Raw genomic sequence first — 21,257 nt, 5'->3', positions numbered from 1 at the left:
TGGAGACCAACCAGGTGGTTTCTCAAAGCAGCTTCCAACTCTTCTTAAGGTATGCTGACGAGGGAAGTCATAATTCCTGTGAAAGTCCACATTCTTTCGACATTATTACCAAATACAGCCAGAACAAACAAAGTTGCTGTATAATTTATCACAGTGGGGACCTTCTGTACATATTATTTGTCAAATCAGCCAACATAATGCCAGAAACTGCATATGGCAGGTAGTCTAGCCTAGCGTTGTCACTTTATCTGTAATTAAGTGGTAAGAGATGAGCGTGGCTGACAAGGCCAGGATTTACCAGCCCTTCCATGTTGTCCTTGAGAAGATGTTGATTGGTGTCCTCATTGAATTGCTTCAGAATATCTGATGCATATACATTTAGGTCTGAAGAAGGGTCTCGACCCGAAACGTCACCCATCCCTTCTCTCCCGAGATGCTGCCTGACCTCCAGCATTTTGTGTCTACCTTACATGTAGGTCACGTTAGAAGCAAATTTCCAGGTCTTCTTCCCAACGCTGATGAAGGCCAAAAAGAGAAAGACAACACGGATATTTATATAAAAAGTCTTTCATGGACTCAGTTTAGTTTATGGCCACGTGTACAGAGGAACAGTGAATCGCTTTTGTTGCTTGCTAACCAGTCAGCAGAAAGACGAAACATGATTCCAATCGAGCCATTTACAGCGTAAATGATAAGGGAATAACACTTAGGAAAGAAAACTGCAGATGCTGGTTTAAATCGAAGGTAGACACAAAATGCTGGAGTAAATGCTGGCGGCACGGTGGCGCAGCGGTAGAGTTGCTGCCTTACAGCGAATGCAGCGCCGGAGACTCAGGTTCGATCCTGACTACGAGCGCCGTCTGTACGGAGTTTGTACGTTCTCCCCGTGACCTGCGTGGGTTTTCTCCGAGATCTTCGGTTTCCTCCCACACTCCAAAAAGACGTACAGGTATGTAGGTTAATTGGCTGGGCAAATGTAAAAGAATTGTCCCTAGTGGGTGTAGGATAGTGTTAGTGTGCAGGGATCGCTGGGCGGCACGGACTCGGTGGGCCGAAGGGCCTGTTTCTGCGCTGTATCTCTAAATCTAAAAAAAAATTAAATCTAACTCAGCAGGTCAGGCAGCATCTCTGGAGAGAAGGAATGGGTGATGTTTCGGGTCGAGACCCTTCTTTAGACTGATGTCAGGGGAGGGGGCGGGACAAAGATAGGATGTAGTCAGAGGCAGGAAGACTAGTGGGAGAACTGGGAAGGGGGAGGGGAAAGAGAGGGACAGAGGAACTATAACATTTGGTGCAAGGTAAAGCCAGCAAAATCCGACCGACCAAGTCATCTGTTTTACTGATGTTTATTGAGGGAATAAATAATGGTGAAAACACTGCAGATGATCCTCTGCACTTCTTTGAAATGCAGGCTTGACATCTTTTATGTTCGTCTGAAAAGGACAAAAGAAACCTTAGATTAATTTCTCATCCAGAAATGGTCACCTTTGACAGTGAGGCACTGGATCATTCTGCTCTGGTTTGGGATGAAGGAACAACAGGGTAGAAGGTCAAGCTGCTTGGAGGGCAGACTGAGTGAAACAGAATGAGATTATATTTGGGAATAGTCAGGGACCCTTTCCCACCATCACTGTTACCGTTATTGTTGTGTTGATCTGCCAGTGGATGGTCATGCATAACTGCTAAAAATGTCGATTTTTCATCGGGCAATTTTCCTCTGTATACTTTTGTCAGAATATTTACGACAATTCTACTTCCACCTCACGGGGAATCATAGCAAGGTTATAGCACGGAAGGAAGACTTTCAGGCGGTGAATCAATGATCGCTCTGTTTAATCGCAGTTAAACCACTCCCAATGCTGTGCCTTCTCCCCCTATCTCCAGACTTTTCCTTTTGAGTACCTATCCTGTTGCCTTTATTCGTACATCTTCACGACTTCTCTCATCTTGTTTCAGCATTAAACATAGAACCAGAGAAAAAAGGTGCAGGACGAAGCCATTTGGCCCTTCGAGCCAGCACCGCCATTCATTGTGATCATGGCTGATCATCCACAATCAGTAACCCGTGCCTGCCTTCTCCCCATATCCCTTGATTCCACTAGCCCCTAGAGCTCTACCTAACTCTCTTTTAAATTCATCCAGTGAATTGGCCTCCACTGCCTTCTGTGGCAGAGAATTCCACAAATTCACAACTCTCTGGGTGAAAAAGTTTTTTCTCACCTCAGTTTTAAACAAAGGTTTGGCTCGAGGGATGACTTTCAATAGATCGTCAGGAGGTAACTGCTCTGCTACTAACGAAATCCTGAGCCAGAATCAGGGCGTCTGCAAATATTTTAGCTCCAGGTTCCCCATGAACATACGATGCGCTAAACAGGTGAGAGATGGCGCACGTCTGTCCGCACGCCAGGCCAGCAGCAACGGCACTTCACGCCGACCGCCATGGCGTGGACAGCAGCCGGGTATCCCAGGCCCGCCAGCCAGCGAGCCGCATTCTACATCATCAATACTCACTGCCTACAGAAAGCATATCCTGCTGTTCACCTTCCTTTGAATGCTATCATACCCACTAGGGACAATTTTTACATTTACCAGGCCAATTAACCTACAAACCTGTACGTCTTTGGAGTGTGGGAAACTGAAGATCTCGGAGAAAACCCACGCAGGTCACGGGGAGAACGTACAAACTCCGTACAGACAGCACCCGTAGTCGGGATGGAACCCGGGTCTCCGGCGCTGCATTCGCTGTAAGGCAGCAACTCTACCGCTGCGCACCGTAGTTGGAAAGAGTGCAGGGAAGATTTACCAGGATGTTGCTAGGACTTGAGGGTCTGAGTATTGGAAGACATTGGGCACCTTAACACTTTATTCCCTGGTGTGCAAGAGACTGAGGGTGTATAAAATAATACGGGTGATTGGTCGGGTGAAAGGATATCAGGAATCAACAACCAGAGGACATAAGTTTAAGGTGAGAGGGGAAAACTTCAATGGGAACCTGAGAGGCAACTATATCATATCCTATATCACGGATATGATGTCCGGTAATGGATACAGGGACATGGCTCCAGGGTGACCAAGGCTGGGAGCTAAAGGCTGGGGAGGAGCCAGCACTGCCCTCGCAGCTGCGGCTTGCCTGCAGTCCGTCTGTCTTCTGTGTTTTTTTGTTGTTTTTGTCTGAATTGTAGTTTTAATATGGTGTAGTGTTTGTATGTTATGTGTGTGTGGGGGGGGGGGGGGGTGGGGGGAACGGGAACGGTAAAATTCTCTCTCCCGAACGGAGACGCGACCTTTGTTCTGTGTCGTGTCCCCGTTCCCGCTGCGGCCTACCAGCGGCCATGCACCTGGGACCACCTGGGGCTCTGGTTTGCAGAGCCTGCGGCCCGGACTCACCACCTGCGGCGCTGGCTGCCTGCGGATGCTGCAGGAGCGGCTGTGACTCGTCTCCGGAGGCTCCGGCGCGGGCCGCCTGGATGTCGGAAGCCCGCAGGCCCCTGGGTGGGGGCCGACATTGGGAGCTCCGGCAGCGGCAGAGGCAGCGTGTTCGCCCGCCCCGAATCGCGGGGCTTGGGTCGGCCCGCCGCGGACCTTTCACCATCCGGCGCGGCCTGGAATAGGCCGTGGACCTTTCACCGCCCAGCGGGGGCTTCAATGTCGGGAGCCCCAACCGCCCCGACGTGGCAACTCCAACAGCCTGACCGCGGGAAAAGACGGCAAGGAAGAGAAAAGACATTGTGGCCTTCCATCACAGTGAGGAGGGACTGGAGGAGACTCACTGTGATGGATGTTTCTTTTTGTTTGGTGTTAGTTTGTGATTGTATATGTGTTATTGCATTTTTATTGATTATTCTTATTGGTCTTATTGTTCAACTGCGGGAAATGTTTCATTTCACTACACATTAATGTGTATGTAACAAATAAACGACTATTGACTATTGACTATAAACATGCAGGGGTATTAAATATTCAGGAATGATAGACAGAAAGGAAGAGGAGGTGGGGTGGCATTGCAGGTTAAAGAGGAGATTAATGCAATAGCAAGGAGAGACATTAGCTTGGATGCTGTAGAACCGGTATGGGTAGAACTGCGAAATAGCCAAGGGCAGAAAACGCTTGTTGGAGTGGTATACAGACCAGCAAACAGCAGTAGGGAGGTTGGGGATAGCATCAAGCAGGAAATTAGGGATGTGTGTAGCGAAGGTACAACGGTTATCATGGGTGACTTTAATCTACATATAGATTGGACCAACTAAATTAGTAACAACGCTGTGGTGGAGGATTTCCTGGAATGAATACGGGATGGTTTTCTAAGCCAATATGTAGAGGAACCGACTAGTGGGCAGGCCATCCTAGACTGAGACTGGGTATTGTGTAATGAGGAAGGATTAGTTAGCGATCTTGTGCAAAGCCCCTTGGGCAACAGTGACCATTATATGGTGGAATTCTGCATTAGGATGGAGAGTGACACAGTTAATTCAGAGATGAGGGTCCTGAACTTGAATAAAGGAGATGGGAATTGACTAGGATAGACTGGCAAATTATACTTAAAGGGTTGATGGTGGAGATGCAATGGCATAGATTTAAAGACCGCATGGATGAATTACAATTGTTCATCTCTGTCTGGTGAAAAAATAAAACGGGGAAGGTGGCTCAACTGTGGCTAACGAGGGAAATCAGAGATAGTGTTAAAGCCAAGGAAGAGGCATATAAATTGGTCAGAGGAAAAGGCAAACCGGAGGACTGGGAGAAATTTAGAACTCAACAGAGGAGGACAAAGGGGTTAATTAAGAGGGGGGGAAAAGAGCATGAAAGAAAGCTTGCGGGGAATATAAAAACTGACTGTAAAAGCTCCTTTAGATTTGTGAAGGGGAAAAGGTTAGTGAATACAAATGCAGTCAGAACCAGTAGCATTTATAACGGGTGACAAGAAAATGGTAGACCAGTTAAAACAAGTACTCTGGTTCTGTATTCACTAAGGAAGACACAAACAATCTCCCAGAAATACTAGGGGACCGAGGATCTAGTGGGAGGGAGGAATTGAAGGAAATTCACATTTGTCATGAAATGGTGTTTAAGAAAGGAGGGAGAAAGAAAACAAGGAATTATAGACCAGTTAGCCTCACATGGGGTGGATGCTTGAGTCGATTATTAAAGATGTTATAGCAGCGCATTTGGAAAGCAGTGACAGGATTGGTCAAAGTCAGCATGGATTTATGAAGGGGAAATCATGTTGACTAATCTTCTGGAATTTTTTGAGGATGCAACAAGTAGAATGGATAAGGGAGAGCCAGTGGATGTGGTGTATCTGGACTTTCAAAAAGCCTTTGACAAGGTCCCACACAAGAGATTAGTGTGCAAAATTAGAGCGCATGGTATTGGGGGTAGGTTATTGACATGGATAGAGAACTGGTTGGAAGACAGGAAGCAGACGGGAAGCAAACGGGTCTTTTTCAGAATGGCAGGCAGTGACTAGTGGGGTACCGCAAGGCTCAGTGTTGGGACCCCAGTATTTTAAAATATATATTAACGATTTCGAACAAGGAATTAAATGTGACATCTCCAAGTTTGCGGATGACACAAAGCTGGGTGGCAGTGTGAACTGCAAGGAGGATGCTATGAGGCTGCAGGGTGACTTGGATAGGTTGGGTGAGTGGGCAGATGCATAGCAGATGCAGTATAATGTGGATAAATGTGAGGTTATCCACTTTGGTGGCAAGAACAAGAAGGCAGATTATTATCTGAATGGTGTCAGATTAGGAAAAGGGGAGGTGCAACGAGACCTGGGAGTGCTTGTACATCTGTTACTGAAAGTAAGCATGCAGGTACAGCAGGCAGTGATGAAAGCCAATGGAATGTTGGCCTTCATAACAAGAGGAGTTGAGTACAGGAGCAAAGAGGTCCTTCTGCAGTTGTACAGGGCCCTGGTGAGACCACACCTGGAGTACTGTGTGCAGTTTTGGTCTCCTAATTTGAGGAAGGATATTCTTGCTATCAAGGGCGTGCAGCGTAGGTTCATCAGGTTAATTCCTGGGATAGCGGGACTGACAGATGATGAAAGAGTGGATCGACTGGCCTTATATTCACTGGAAGGGTACAGCAAAGGAGCTGAGGTCCCTGCTGCTTGACTCTATCCATAGTCTACTGCCTCTAAGACTACCATTGCTCAGCCCACTCAGAGCTGAAACCCCTTCATCTAAGGGGTCTGTTCCCTTGGGACTTGAGAATCCCAACAAACTTCTGGGCAACATCCTGCCTGGTACCGTCTTCTTTAAAGACCATTGTTTTGGTGAGGATGCAACAAATACTGATGGGATTTGGCTATCTCTATTTTCAATTTGTTCATGGAAGTTCAAATTTCAAACGTGGGTGACTCATGCAATACATTTCAGCTGGCTCAAGTGTTACTTTCTTTGCCCTTTGCTGTGCTGCTAAAAATCGGAGTTGCAGACAAAAAAAGTGAAAATAGCACTGTGCTTGCGTGGTACTATTTCCGTTTGGTGTTTCTGTTCCTTCACATGCACGCTAAGAAACAGCAAATCTGAGACCAGCTGTATGAGGATCTCCACCTCTAACCATCCAGAACTTCTCAGAGAGAGTGGCAGAGGAAAAAGAATGAGTAAAATCTGTTCAAAAAATTCACGTTTTCTGCAGACTTCTATATGAAATCTGCAAACAAATTCCATCAGAAGAATCAGAATCAGAATAACCTTTATCGTGATCCAAAAAAACAAGTCTTTTGGACAAAATTCCGTTACCCACAGTCCAACAATAAGCAATAAAAATAAGCAATTACACACACAATCACAACCAACACAAAACAAAAAAAAGAAACATCCATCACAGTGAGTCTCCTCCAGTCACCTCCTCACTGTGATGGAAGGCCAGAATGTCTTTTCTCTTCCCCTGCCGTCTTCTCCTGCGGTCAGGCTGTTGAAGTTGCCACGTCGGGGCGGTCGTGGCTCCCGACATTGAAGCCCCCGCCGGGCGGGGAAAATCCCGCGGCCTATTTCAGGCCGCGCCGGACGGTGAAAGGTCCGCTGCGGGCCGACCCAAGCCCCGCGATTCGGGGCGGGCAAAGACGCTGCCGCTGCCGGAGCTCCCGATGTCGGCCCCCACCCAGGGTCCTGCGAGCTTCTGACGTCCACGCGGCCCGCGGCCGAAGCCTCCGAAGGCGAGTGGCGGCCACTCCCGCAGCGCCACCACAGCCTCCGGAGGCAGCCAGCGCCGCAGGTGCTAAGTCCGGTCTGCGGGCTCTGCGAACCAGGTGGAGGCCGCCAGCTCCAGGTGTTTGGCCGATGGTAGGCCGCAGCGGGAACGGAGACACCACCCAGAAACAAAAGGTTGTGTCTCCGTTCGGAAGAGACAATTTTTATAGTTCCCCTCCCCTCCCACATAGTACACAACCACAAAAAACGACATCACTTCAAAACACTACAATTAAGACAAAAACCAAGAAAAAAACACAAAAGACAAACGGACTGTAGGTGAGCCGCAGCTGCTGGGCAGCACCGCCATTTTGAGCGAATTCAATCCAACTGATGCATCAGTTTGACCGAGATAAAAACAACATTCCAGCATTATATAAACAATAAATTAATTTATTAACTAAGCAATAACTTCACAAACAGTCAATTTTTAATGTTCATGCACTTACTCAAGATTTCAAGATTTCCAGATCCATTTATTGTCACATGTACCAATTAAGGTACAGTGAAATTTGAGTGACCATACAGCCATACTGAGTGAGAAGCAACAAGACACACAGCCACATAAAATAAAATGTAACATAAACATCCACCACAGCGGATTCCACATTCCTCACTGTGATGGAAGGTAATAAAGTTCAATCGTCTTCCTCTTTGTTCACCCGCGGTCGGGGCTGTTGAACCGTCCACAGTCGCCGCCGCCGACTGTCCGAGGCTCTCGCGTCGGGACGATCGAAACTCCCCGCATCGGGACGGTTGAAACTCTCCGTGGCTGGAGCTCCCAAGTCGGCCTCTTCTCACCAGAGACCGCGGGCTTCACGGTGTTAAAGTCCGCGCCGCGCCCGCGGCATGAAGCGCCGGGCCTGTCTCCAGGAAAGGCCGCCAACTCCTCGATGTCTACATTGCTGGCCTCACAACGGGAACCCAACGGGTCCATGGGTCGTCTAGTAATAAATAAATACCAACACCCATTGTACAACTATGGAGCCCGATTTAATTTTTAGCACCATTCCCGTCAGACTTCATCCTCTGCAATATTTATTTAATACAATACAATACAATACAATATATCTTTATTGTCATTGTACAGGGGTACAACGAGATTGGGAATGCACCTCCCATACGATGCAATAATTTAATTAGCTAGTCAGTATTAATTTAAACAACCCAATGAAACAAATTGTAACAGTTTTAAAACAGAATAAAGTGCAAGTAGATCTGTGCCGGATCACTGTGCGATGTGACCATCCGGCTCAGCAGGACCGGTTCATAGCAGCTATGGCCCTGGGGATGAAGCTGTTCCTGAGTCTGGAGGTGCGGGCGTAGAAGGCCTTGTATCGTCTGCCCGATGGTAGAAGTTCGAACAGACTGTTGCAGGGGTGTGAAGAGTCTTTGTGGATGCTGGTGGCTTTTCTGAGGCATCGTGTGTTGTAGATGCCCTCCAAGGCTGGTAACTACACTTTTCAACTATCGAGGCAATATCGAGAAATTGAGAAAGAGGCACTCACCTGCTTCTGTTAATGAGTTCCTGACATCTATTGTGCAGTGAGAAGACTTTTGGAGGAATGGGCATGTATCAGCTTCTCTGCCACACACAATGGCTTCCAGTCTCGACACCAAGAGGCTGAAGACCAGCCTGCTTACTTTTTATTTCTGTTTTTTGATTCCAAATGAAAGGTTACATGTTAGCGATGAAAGTAGAACCCTTCAGCAGGTTGGTCAGTATCTGTTGAAAATGAAGAAGAGGTTAAATTTTAGGCTTCATTGCGAGAGGATTTGAGTTTAGGAGCAAGGAGGTCCTACTGCAGTTGTACAGGACCCTGGTGAGACCACACCTGGAGTATTGTATGCAATTCTGGTCTCCTCATTTGAGGAAGGACATTATTGCTATTGAGGGAGTGCAGCATAGGTTCACCAGGTTAATTCCCGGGATGGCGGGACTGATATATGATGAAAGAATGGATCGACTGGGCTTGTATTCATTGGAATTTAGAAGGATGAGAGGGGATCTTATAGAAACGTATAAAATTCTTGAAAGATTGGACACGCTAGATGCAGGAAACATGTTCCCGATGTTGGGTGGGTCCAGAACCAGGGGTCACAGTTTAATAATAAGGGGTATTTATGACTGAGATGAGGAAAAACTTTTTCACCCAGAGAGTTGTGAATCTGTGGAATTCTCTGCCACAGAAGGCAGTGGAGGCCAATTCACTGGATGCTTTCAAGAGATAGATTTAGCTCTTAGGGCTAAAGGAATCAAGGGATATGGGGAAAAAGCAGGAACGGGGTACTAATTTTGGATGATCAGCCATGAACATATTGAATGGCGCTGCTGGCTCGAAGGGCCGAATGGCCTACTCCTGCAACTATTTTCTATGTTTCTATCTCCCGGTTGCCAAACACTTTAATTCACTTTCCCTTTCCCACACTGACCTTTCTGTCCTGGTATCTACCATTGTCAGAGTGAGGCCAAACGCAAATTGGAGGAACAGCATCTCAAATTGCGCTTGGGCAGCTTACAGCCCAGTGTTATGAATATTGATTTCTCTAACTTCAAGTAACTCTTGCATCTCCCCTCTCTCTCCATGCCCCCCCATCCAAGTCGTACCAGCTTCAAAGTCGTCTTGTTGAGTCTCATTGTCTGTAACTCGTTCTCACCTAGCCCACAGCTAACAATAGCCTGTTTCCTTTATCATTGTTACTTTTTTGCTCATCTTTCATTCATTTGTTCTATATCTCTCCATATCACTGTCTACGTATATCTCTCGTTTCCCTTTCCCCCGACTCCCAGTCTGCAGAAGGGTCTCGACCCAAAAAGTCACATATTCCTTTTCTCCAGAGATGCTGTTTGGCCCGCTGAGTTAACGCAGCTTTTTGTGTCTATCTTCTGTAGATAATACCTAACAGCTCCTTTGTCTCCATCAGATCTCCTGGTTTCTAACTCTGTCGGTGGACTGGGAATTTCTAGTCTGTGCCAGGAGAAGCCAATAGACAATAGACAATAGGTGCAGGAGTAGGCCATTCGGCCCTTCGAGCCAGCACCGCCATTCAATGTGATCATGGCTGATCATTCTCAATCAGCACCCCATTCCTGCCTTCTCCCCATACAGAATACAGAGCTTTATTTGTCATTCGGTACCGAGGTACCGAACGAAATTACATTGCAGTCAAACACACAAAAAAAAAAGAAAAAAAAAAAAGAACTCAAGACACATAACCCCAACACAAACATCCATCACAGTGACTCCAAACACCCCCTCACTGTGATGGAGGCAACAAAACTTCCACTCTCTTCCCCACGCCCATGGACAGGCAGCTCGTCCCCGACCGACCCGCACAGTCCCCGCAAGGGGATGGATGTCCCCGCGGCCGAGCCGCACCGGGCGCTGGAAAGTCCCGCGGCCCAGCCGGGCGATTGAAGGACCCGCGGCCGAGCCGTACTGGGTGCTGAAACGTCCCGTGACCGAGCGATGGAAGGCCCCGCGGCCGTTCCGTGCGCTGCTAAGTCCCGCGGCCGATGGAAGGTCCCGCAGTCGAGCCGCGCCGGGCGCTGAACCGTCCCGCGGCCGCGCCGGGCGATGTTAGGTCCAGCGACCGAGCCGCACTAGCGATGTAAAGTCCCGCGGCCGAGCCGCGCCGGGCGATGGAAGGTCCCGTGGCCGAGTCGCACCTGGCGCTGAACCGTCCCGCGGCCGCGCCGGGCGATGTTAGGTCCCGCGGCCGAGCCGCACCAGCGGTGTAAAGTCCAGCGGCCGAGCCGCACCGGGCGATGGAAGGCCCCGCGGGCGTTGGAAGGCCCGCGGCCGAGCCGCGCCCCGCGCTGTGAGGAAGAGACCTAAAAAGGAAAGGTTTCCCCCACCACCCCCCTCACCACCCCCCACACCACCCCCCCACACATACACAGCCAAAAAACAAAAACAAAAACCATCCCAACACCGACACACAACAAAAAAAAGGAAAAAAAGACGAACAGACTGCCAGCGAGCCGCAGCCGTTAGGCGCCGCCACACGTGATACCCCCTGACTCCGCTATCCTTAAGAGCTCTATCTAGCTCTCTCTTGAATGCATTCAGAGAATTGGCCTCCACTGCCTTCTGAGGCACAGATTTACAACTCTCTGACTGAAAAAGTTTTTCCTCATCTCCGTTCTAAATGGCCTACCCCTTATTCTTAAACTGTGGCCCCTGGTTCTGGCCTCCCCCAACATTGGGAACATGTTTCCTGCCTCTAACGTGTCCAACCCCTTAATAATCTTATATGTTTCGATAAGATCCCCTCTCATCCTTCTAAATTCCAGTGTATACAAGCCTAGTCGCTCCAGTCTTTCAACATACGACAGTCCCGCCATTCCGGGAATTAACCTAGTAAACCTACGCTGCACGCCCTCAATAGCAAGAATATCCTTCCTCAAATTTGGAGACCAAAACTGCACACAGTACTCCTGTAAGCCCTACCCCTTACAATGGAAATTGGAATGAAAGTGGGTGAATTATAGAATTGGTTGGTCAATTTAGTTCCAGAGCATTCAGAAGGTGTGATGGTCTACAATATTGATGACTATCTAGTTGGATAGCAAGCGAAACAAAGCTTTTCACTGTACCTCGTTACATGAGATAATAATAACAAACCTATTTTTGTCATCCTCCAGATTAGTGTCTAGTTAAGACTTTAGTGGGATAAAAGCAGACACTGATGAAAATTGAAAGAGTGTGGCGTTATAACAGTTTATCTCTTTGTGACTTGCACTGTAGAGATGCTCCTCGACTTACGATGCTTCGACTTTACGATGATGCAAAAACGATACACATTCAGCAAAAACCATACTTCAGATGTTGAGTTTTGATCTTTTCCCAGGCTAGTGATATGCAGTACGATACTCTCTCGTGGTGCCGGGCAACGGCAGTGAGTCATAGCTCCCAGTCAGCCACGCCATCACAAGTGTAAACAACCCATACTCTACAGTGTACTGTGCTGCCAGCGTTTGTTTCAGTACAGTACTGGATTCAATAAATCACATGAGATATTCAACACTTTACTATAAAGTAGGCTTTGTGTTAGATGATTTTGCCCAATTGTAGGCTAATGTAAGTGTTCTGAGCAAGTTTAAGTTAAGCTAGGCTGGGCTATGATGTTGGGTAGGTTAGACTAGGCTATGATTGTTGGGTAGGTTAGGTGGCTATGATGTTCGGTAGATTAGGTGGCTATGATGTTCGGTAGGTTAGGTGGCTATGATGTTGTAGGTTAGGTGGCTATGATGTTGTAGGTTAGGTGGCTATGATGTTGTAGGTTAGGTGGCTATGATGTTGTGTAGGTTAGGTGGCTATGATGTTGTGTAGGTTAGGTGGCTATGATGTTGTGTAGGTTAGGTGGCTATGATGTTGTGTAGGTTAGGTGGCTATGATGTTGTGTAGGTTAGGTGGCTATGATGTTCGGTAGGTTAAGTGTATTAAATGCATTTTTGACTTACGATATTTTCAACTTACGATGGGTTTATCGGAACGTTACCGCATCGTAAGTCGAGGAGCACCTGTATTCCATTGACAATCTCCTTGTTACCTGTTGTAAGATTATGGAATTAAATGAATTCTGAACCCAGTTCCAAATTAGTATCAATTCATTCTGTTAAATGCTCAGCACCTACAATATTGAGATATGGTGGCACGGTGGTGCAGCGGTAGATTTTCTGCCTCACAGCGCCAGAGACGCGGGTTTGCTCCTGACCACGCGTGCTGTCTGTACGGAGTTTGCACGCTTTCCAAGCGAAGTGTGTGGGTTTTGTCCAGGTTCTTCGTTTTCCTCCCACACTCCAAAGACGTGCAGGTTTGTAGGTTGTTCGACTTTGGTAAAACTGTAAATCATTCCTAGTGAGTAGGATAATGTGTTAATGTGTGGGAATCGCTGGTCTGCGCGGACTCGGTGGGCCGAAGGGCCTGTATCCTCCCTGTATCTCTGAATAAGTAACAAGCAAGAAATCTTGTTTCACTCTCAATCTTTTAAGGAACAACAGCTGCTTACAGCCCTTTACTTGTGCTGTAAAGAACACAGTTCAGAGACTATCATAGACTAGATAGAGCTCTTAAGGATAGCGGAGTCAGGGGGTATGGGGAGAAGGCAGGAACGGGGTACTGATTGAGAATGATCAGCCATGATCACATTGAATGGCGGTGCTGGCTCGGACGGCCGAATGGCCTCCTCCTGCACCTATTGTCTATTGTCTATCATGCTCATGTTAGATGTTGTACAAAGAATTTTACTGGTCATGCTACAACCTCACAGATACTACCAGGTTAGAAAGCATTCTACATTCTAGCACTAATATATGTTACATTGAAGACTTTCCAGTGATTAGTTAGGAATTTGATAAATAAAATGAATACGTCAATTTAGTTGAGTTTAGAGATACAGCTTGGAAACAGGCCCTTCGGCCCACCGGGTCTGCGCCGACCAGCAATCCCTGCATATTAACACTATCCTCCACCCACTAGGAACAATTTTTACATTTACCAAGCCAATTAACCTACATACCTGTACGTCTTTGGAGTGTGGGTGGAAACCGAAGATCTCGGAGAAAACCCACGCAGGTCACGGGGAGAACGTACAAACTCCGTACAGACAGAACCCGTAGTCGGGATCGGACTCGGGTCACCGGTGCTGCATTCGCTGTAAGGCAGCAACTCTACCGCTGCGCCACCGTGACGCCCAATCTTATCACTCCTCATCATTGAACGTAACCCATTGAGTTGCTAGTTAGTTTGCCATGTGGTGTTCCAGGGCAGAGAGCGGGTGGTTCCGAAGAGAAAAGATGGCACAGTGGCATCTCTAGTAGAACCAATGCCATCCCACACTCCAAAGACGTACAGGTATGTAGGTTAATTGGCTGGGTAAATGTAAAAATTGTCCCTAGTGGGTGTAGGATAGTGTTAATGTACGGGGATCGCTGGGCGGCACGGACTTGGAGGGCCGAAAAGGCTTGTTTCCGGCTCTATATATCTGATATGATATGATAACTTCAGTGGCCAAGGTTCAATCCTGACCTCAGGTGCCACATGCGTGGAGTTTGCATGTCCTCGTTGGGACTTTCTTGGTTTCCAACGCGTGCTCTGGTTTCCTTCTACACGCCAAAGTACGCTGACTGGTGGTCTCATGAGCCACTTAAGTCACCCCCAAGCAAGGGAGTGGGAAAGTCTAAGGATTGTTGATAGGATTGGTTGGCAGCAAGATGGGCTGAAGGGCCTGTTTCTGTGCTGTATGATTAATGACAACGTGACTACAACAAGTAGGCTTCCTAGCCAGAATCATTTCAGAGTGTATCTTAGAGTTTTTAGACCTCCGAGAATTACCCCGTATGCCCGTACCCAGGGAGAGCTGGGACTGTACCCCAGGGAGAGGCTTTTGGTGGAAGGGAATGCAGGTTTGAGAGTTGTTGAGAACGCTACACTACACCCACTAGGTCTGTGTTTACCTACATGTCTTTGGAGAAAACCCATGCAGGTCACGGGGAGAACGTACAAACTCTGTGCAGGCAGCACACGTAGTCGGGATCGAACCCGGGTCTCCGGCGCTACATTCGCTGTAAGGCAGCAACTCTACCGCTGTGCCACGTTTACTGATGTTGAGCCTTGTGATGGTGGAAAGGCCACAGTGGTGTTGGATACTTAGTCTCTGAACTGCGCCACAATGGAGCCACAATGTTGAAGGTGCCAGTGGTGACCCTGGTGGGATACTTGTCAATGCTGATCACGGGTAGGTAGTTAGACTCTATCCCTGGAGACGGTCACTGCCTGACACATCTGTGACGCAGATATTTCTTGCCACTTATTAGGCCATGTCTGAATTTTGTCTTTGCCTTGTTGCATTCAGACATAACTCCTTAATATTCTGTGGAATCTATTCATTGACCTGCGATCTAAATCCCTAAGCCTGTTCTTTGTGGGTCCTTCGGAGCTTCTGGTTCATAGAAATAACTAGTGAATCTGCCATTGTGTTTCTGCCATCTGCCTCCTTCATGCGATCAGAGTTGTCTGTGTTTACCTACATGTCACCACTCGTTGGCCTAGCTCGTACAGTGCTGAAGACGCAGTAACTTAGCGTAGGGTACAGCGAGCAGTTACATTTAAAACCCAGACATGAGGCACTCCTGAGTTATTTTTTCCTGTTCAGTCGGAATATCCAGCCAAACCTGAAAGTTTGATTACATTGGGATCTGCCAATGGGCACTTGTCTCACATACACAACACAGCTCAGCACATCAACTCTCCCTCCCATTCCCACACTGACCTTTCTGTCCTGGGCCTCTTCTATTGTCAGAGTGAGTGAGGCCCAGCGCAAATTGGAGGAACAGCATCTCATATTTCGCTTGGGCAGGTTACACCCCAACGGTATGAATATTGAATTCTCTAACTTCAAGTGATCCTTGCTTTCCCTCTCTCTCCATCCCTCCCTCTTCTGACCAGTTCTCCGACCAGTCTGACTGTCCCCCTGATTAGATTTTATCTCATCTGCTTCGTGGTCATCTTCTCCTAACTAACAATGATCTATTCTACATTTTCCTTGATAACATCCCCCTTGATGTCTCTTTTTCACACCTCACACCTCCTTATCTCTGTGTCTTCCTCTCCCCGACTCAGTCCGAAGAAAGGTCTCGACCTGAAACGTCACCTAATCCTTCTATCCAGAGATGTTGCCTATCCCTCCACAGATGCTGCCTGACCCGCTGTGTCACTCCAGCATTGTGTGTCTACCTTCGATTTAAACCCGATTTAAAGAGTATTTTGTGTCTATCTTCGGTGTAAACCAGCATCTGCAGTTCCTTCCTGCACATAGCGAGATTTAGGTTTATTATTGTCATGTATAGAGTGAAAAGCTTTGTTTAGTATACTTCCCATTCAAATCAGATAATACTGTACATAACATCAAGCCAAACCGAAAGTACTATAGGAAAATAACTGCAGATGCTGGTACAAATCGAAGGTATTTATTCACAAAATGCTGGAGTAACTCAGCAGGTCAGGCAGCATCTCAGGAGAGAAGGAATGGGTGACGTTTCGGGTCGAGACCCTTCTTCAGACTGATGTCAGGGGGGCGGGACAAAGGAAGGATATAGGTGGAGACAGGAAGATAGAGGAAGATCTGGGAAGGAGGAGGGGAAGAGAGGGACAGAGGAACTATCTAAAGTTGGAGAAGTCAATGTTCATACCACTGGGCTGCAAGCTGCCCAGGCGAAATATGAGGTGCTGTTCCTCCAATTTCCGGTGGGCCTCACTATGGCACTGGAGGAGGCCCATGACAGAAAGGTCAGACTGGGAATGGGAGGGGGAGTTGAAGTGCTCGGGAGATCAGCAAACCCAAAGTACAATGGCTGGAGTATGGGGAAACACGGAGTATAATGAGTACAGAATATAGTTCTCAGATTGTAGCCCACTTCACAGAAAACAATGTAAACATAGCACAGATGAATCCGCCTACAAATTCTATGAGAAGTGTGTCCTTGGCATCATTTCTACATATTCTTCCAAAAAGGAGACTTACCTAATTGTCTTTGGTGCCTAATAAACATAAATAAATAAAGTATTAAACTAAGTTTAAATGTTATTCCTTGGCCCCATTTTGGATCCAGACTCCATCACGGATATTCAATGTTCTCTAGAACTGAACAGTCTGAAGATTACTGAAGATCAGTCTGAAGAAGGGTCTCAACCCGAAACGTCACCCATTCCTTCTGTCCAGAGATGCTGCCTGACCCGCTGAGTTACCCCAGCATTTTGTGTCTACCTGAAGATTAGTGGGAATTTGTCTTGAGGATCTGTCAGCATATTTGCCATGGGTTGTTCCTGCTTTCTGCAGCTAGGTGCTGTCTGTCTCCAGAGAGCTGCAGGAGTGGCTTGGTAGAAGTGAACAATAGACAATAGACAATAGACAATAGGTGCAGGAGTAGGCCATTCAGCCCTTCGAGCCAGCACCGCCATTCAATGCGATCATGGCTGATCACTATCAATCAGTACCCCGTTCCTGCCTTCTCCCCATACCCCCTCACTCCGCTATCCTTAAGAGCTCTATCCAGCTCTCTCTTGAAAGCATCCAACGAACTGGCCTCCACTGCCTTCTGAGGCAGAGAATTCCACACCTTCACCACCCTCTGACTGAAAAAGTTCTTCCTCATCTCCGTTCTAAATGGCCTACCCCTTATTCTCAAACTGTGGCCCCTTGTTCTGGACTCCCCCAACATTGGGAACATGTTATCTGCCTCTAATGTGTCCAATCCCCTAATTATCTTATATGTTTCAATAAGATCCCCCCTCATCCTTCTAAATTCCAGTGTATACAAGCCCAATCGCTCCAGCCTTTCAACATACGACAGTCCCGCCATTCCGGGAATTAATCTAGTGAACCTACGCTGCACGCCCTCCATAGCAAGAACATCCTTCCTCAAATTTGGAGACCAAAACTGCACACAGTACTCCAGGTGCGGTCTCACCAGGGCCCGGTACAACTGTAGAAGGACCTCTTTGCTCCTATATTCAACTCCTCTTGTTACGAAGGCCAACATTCCATTGGCTTTCTTCACTGCCTGCTGAACCTGCATGCTTCCTTTCATTGACTGATGCACTAGGACACCCAGATCTCGTTGAACTCCCCCTCCTCCTAACTTGACACCATTCAGATAATAATCTGCCTTTCTATTCTTACTTCCAAAGTGAATAACCTCACACTTATCTACATTAAACTGCATCTGCCATGTATCCGCCCACTCACACAACCTGTCCAGGTCACCCTGCAGCCTTATTGCATCTTCCTCACAATTCACACTACCCCCCAACTTAGTATCATCTGCAAATTTGCTAATGGTACTTTTAATCCCTCCGTCCAAGTCATTAATGTATATCGTAAATAGCTGGGGTCCCAGCACCGAACCTTGCGGTACCCCACTGGTCACTACCTGCCATTCCGAAGGGACCCATTTATCCCCACTCTTTGCTTTCTGTCTGTTAACCAATTTTCTATCCATGTCAGTACCCTACCCCCAATACCATGTGCCCTAATTTTGCCCACTAATCTCCTATGTGGGACCTTGTCGAAGGCTTTCTGAAAGTCGAGGTACACCACATCCACTGACTCTCCCTTGTCAATTTTCCTAGTTACATCCTCAAAAATTCCAGTAGATTTGTCAAGCATGATTTCCCCTTCGTAAATCCATGCTGACTCGGAACGATCCCGTTACTGCTATCCAAATGCTCAGCAATTTCGTCTTTATAATTGACTCCAGCATTTTCCCCACCACTGATGTCAGACTAACTGGTCTATAATTACCCGTTTTCTCTCTCCCTCCTTTCTTAAAAAGTGGGATAACATTTGCTATTCTCCAATCCACAGGAACTGATCCTGAATCTATAGAACATTGAAAAATGATCTCCAATGCTTCCACTATTTCTAGAGCCACCTCCTTAAGTACTCTGGGATGCAGACCATCAGGCCTGGGGATTTATCAGCCTTCAGTCCCATCAGTCTACCCAAAACCATTTCCTGCCTAATGTGGATTTCCTTCAGTTCCTCCATCACCCTAGGTTCTCCAGCCCCTAGAACATTTGGGAGATTGTGTGTATCTTCCTCAGTGAAGACAGATCCAAAGTAACGGTTTAACTCGTCTGCCATTTCTTTGTTCCCCATAATAAATTCCCCTGCTTCTGTCTTCAAGGGACCCACATTTGCCTTGACTATTTTTTTCCTCTTCACGTACCTAAAAAAACTTTTGCTATCCTCCTTTATATTATTGGCTAGTTTACCCTCGTACCTCATCTTTTCTCCTCGTATTGCCTTTTTAGTTAACTTTTGTTGCTCTTTAAAAGAGTCCCAATCCTCTGTCTTCCCACTCTTCTTTGCTATGTTATACTTCCTCTCCTTAATTTTTATGCTGTCCCTGACTTCCCTTGTCAGCCACAGGTGTCTCTTACTCCCCTTAGAGTCTTTCCACCTCTTTGGAATAAATTGATCCTGCAACCTCTGCATTATTCCCAGGAATACCTGCCATTGCTGTTCTACCGTCTTCCCTGCTAGGGCCTCCTTCCAATCAATTTTGGCCAGCTCCCGCCTCATGCCTCTGTAATCCCTTTGCTATACTGCAATACCGACACTTCCGATTTTCCCTTCTGCCTTTCCATTTGCAGAGTAAAACTTATCATGTTGTGATCACTGCCTCCTAATGGCTCTTTTACCTCTAGTCCCCTTATCAGATCAGGATCATTACACAACACTAAATCCAGAATTGCCTTCTCCCTGGTAGGCTCCAGTACAAGCTGTTCTAAGAATCCATCTCGAAGGCACTCTACAAACTCTCTTTCCTGGGGTCCATTTCCAACCTGATTTTCCCAGTCTACCTGCATGTTGAAATCTCCCAGAACCACCGTAGCATTACATTTTTGACACGCCAATTTTATCTCCTGATTTAACTTGCACCCTAAGTCGAGGCTACTGTTTGGGGGCCTATAGATAACTCCCATTAGGGTCTTTTTACCCTTACAATTTCTCATTTCTATCCATACTGATTCAACATCTCCTGATTCTATGTCACCCCTTGCAAGGGAATGAATATCATTCCTTACCATCAGAGCAACCCCACCCCCTCTGCCCACCTGTCTGTCTTTTCTATACGTTGTGTACCCCTGAATATTCAGTTCCCAGCCCTGGTCCTCTTGTAGCCTTGTAGCGAAGTGCGACACTGCGGCAAGAACGATTTAGACAACTGCATAGGAACGAACTGCAGACGCTGGTTTAAATCGAAGGTAGACACACAATGCTGGAGTAACTCAGCGGGACAGGCAGCATCTCTGGAGAGAAGGAATGGGTGACGTTTCGGGTCGAGACCCTTCTTCAGACTGATCATTCCTCTTCCCTCCGACTAATTCAGTCTGAAGAAGGGTCTCGACCCGAAACGTCACCCATTCCTTCTCTCCAGAGATGCTGCCTGACCTGCTGAGTTACACCAGCATTCTGTGTCTGCCTTTAAACAACTGCAGTTTAACACCAGCCTGCATTGAGATTGTGACACTGGATACTGCAGATACTGTAATCTGGCACAAACAGCAGGCTGCTGGAGGAACCCGGTTGGTAGAGCGGCATCTGTGGAGGCAAAGAGGTGGATCTGCATCCTGCAACCACAGATGTTGTCTGCCCCACTAGCTTCCACCACCGGTAGAGTTGCTGCTTGACAGCGAACGCAGCAGCGCCGGAGACCCGGGTTCGATCCCGACTGCGGGTGCTGTCTGTACGGAGTTTGTACGTTTTCCCCGTGAATCTGCGTGGGTTTGCTCCGAGATCTTCCGTCTATACTCTATTGATTGGTTTTGGTAAATGTAAAAATTGTCCCTGGTATGTAGGTGAAGGTATAGGATAGTGTTAATGTGTGGGCGGACTCGGTGGGTCAACCTCTAAACTAAAGTGTGTACTCCACATTGAGACGAGCCTGTGTTTGTACCTGTGTACCTGTGTACCTGTGTGCGGAGTTTGTACATTCTCCCGTGACCTGCGTGTGGTTTCTCCGAAGGGCCTATCTCGCGGTTGTATCTCCAAACTAAACTAGAGAGGGGAGAATAAAGGGTTAATTTAGTGTAAATGGGTGCTTGTTGGCCAACATGGACTCTTCGGTTGATGTTCCTCCTTCTGTGCAGAATTTCTCTTCAACTCTGTGCAGCAGACTTCAAACAGAGATGAGAGCAAATGAGATGGGAGTCTGAAGAAGGGTCTCGACCCCGAAACGTCACCCATTCCTCCATCTTCACAGATGCTGCCTGTCCCGCCGAGTTACTCCAGCATTTTGCATCTGTCTTCAAATAACGATGAGTTTCTTCGGATGGCCAAAGCCAGGAGGGTTTAGCATAGTTTCTCCCAGCTGACAGAGTGCAAGGCCATGTATAATGACTGATGCTATTCCTTGTATTGATCTCGGAGTTGACAAGGAGACGTGGGTCACACCCAGTGTTGCTTCCTTGTGTGTGGGCAGTCTTGGCTTCTGACAGTCTCTCATCTCTCTCTCGGCAGTATTGGCCAAGTAGATCCAATTACATT

General features: G+C 47.3%; 1 long non-coding RNA gene across 2 annotated transcripts in view; it reads right to left on the bottom strand.

The window, feature by feature from the left end:
- Positions 1 to 1,340: 1,340 nt before the first annotated feature.
- The window catches only part of LOC144600319 (uncharacterized), a 20,737-nt gene continuing 820 nt past the window's right edge, over positions 1,341 to 21,257 (bottom strand). Inside the window, exons 2-3 of one of the 2 annotated variants that reach the window (XR_013548116.1) lie at positions 8,708 to 8,925; positions 1,341 to 1,433 (exon numbers count right to left, since the gene is read on the bottom strand). This is a non-coding gene — a long non-coding RNA (uncharacterized LOC144600319). Of the gene's footprint in view, positions 1,434 to 7,955; positions 8,144 to 8,707; positions 8,926 to 21,257 lie in introns of those variants that run through there. The other variant, XR_013548117.1, reaches the window with a different exon arrangement.

Source organism: Rhinoraja longicauda, chromosome 15, assembly GCF_053455715.1.
Source record: "Rhinoraja longicauda isolate Sanriku21f chromosome 15, sRhiLon1.1, whole genome shotgun sequence".
In the NCBI taxonomy this organism is placed as follows: domain Eukaryota; kingdom Metazoa; phylum Chordata; class Chondrichthyes; order Rajiformes; family Arhynchobatidae; genus Rhinoraja; species Rhinoraja longicauda.
Note: the sequence above shows the minus strand (reverse complement) of the source record. Positions and strands in the feature narration are given on the sequence as shown.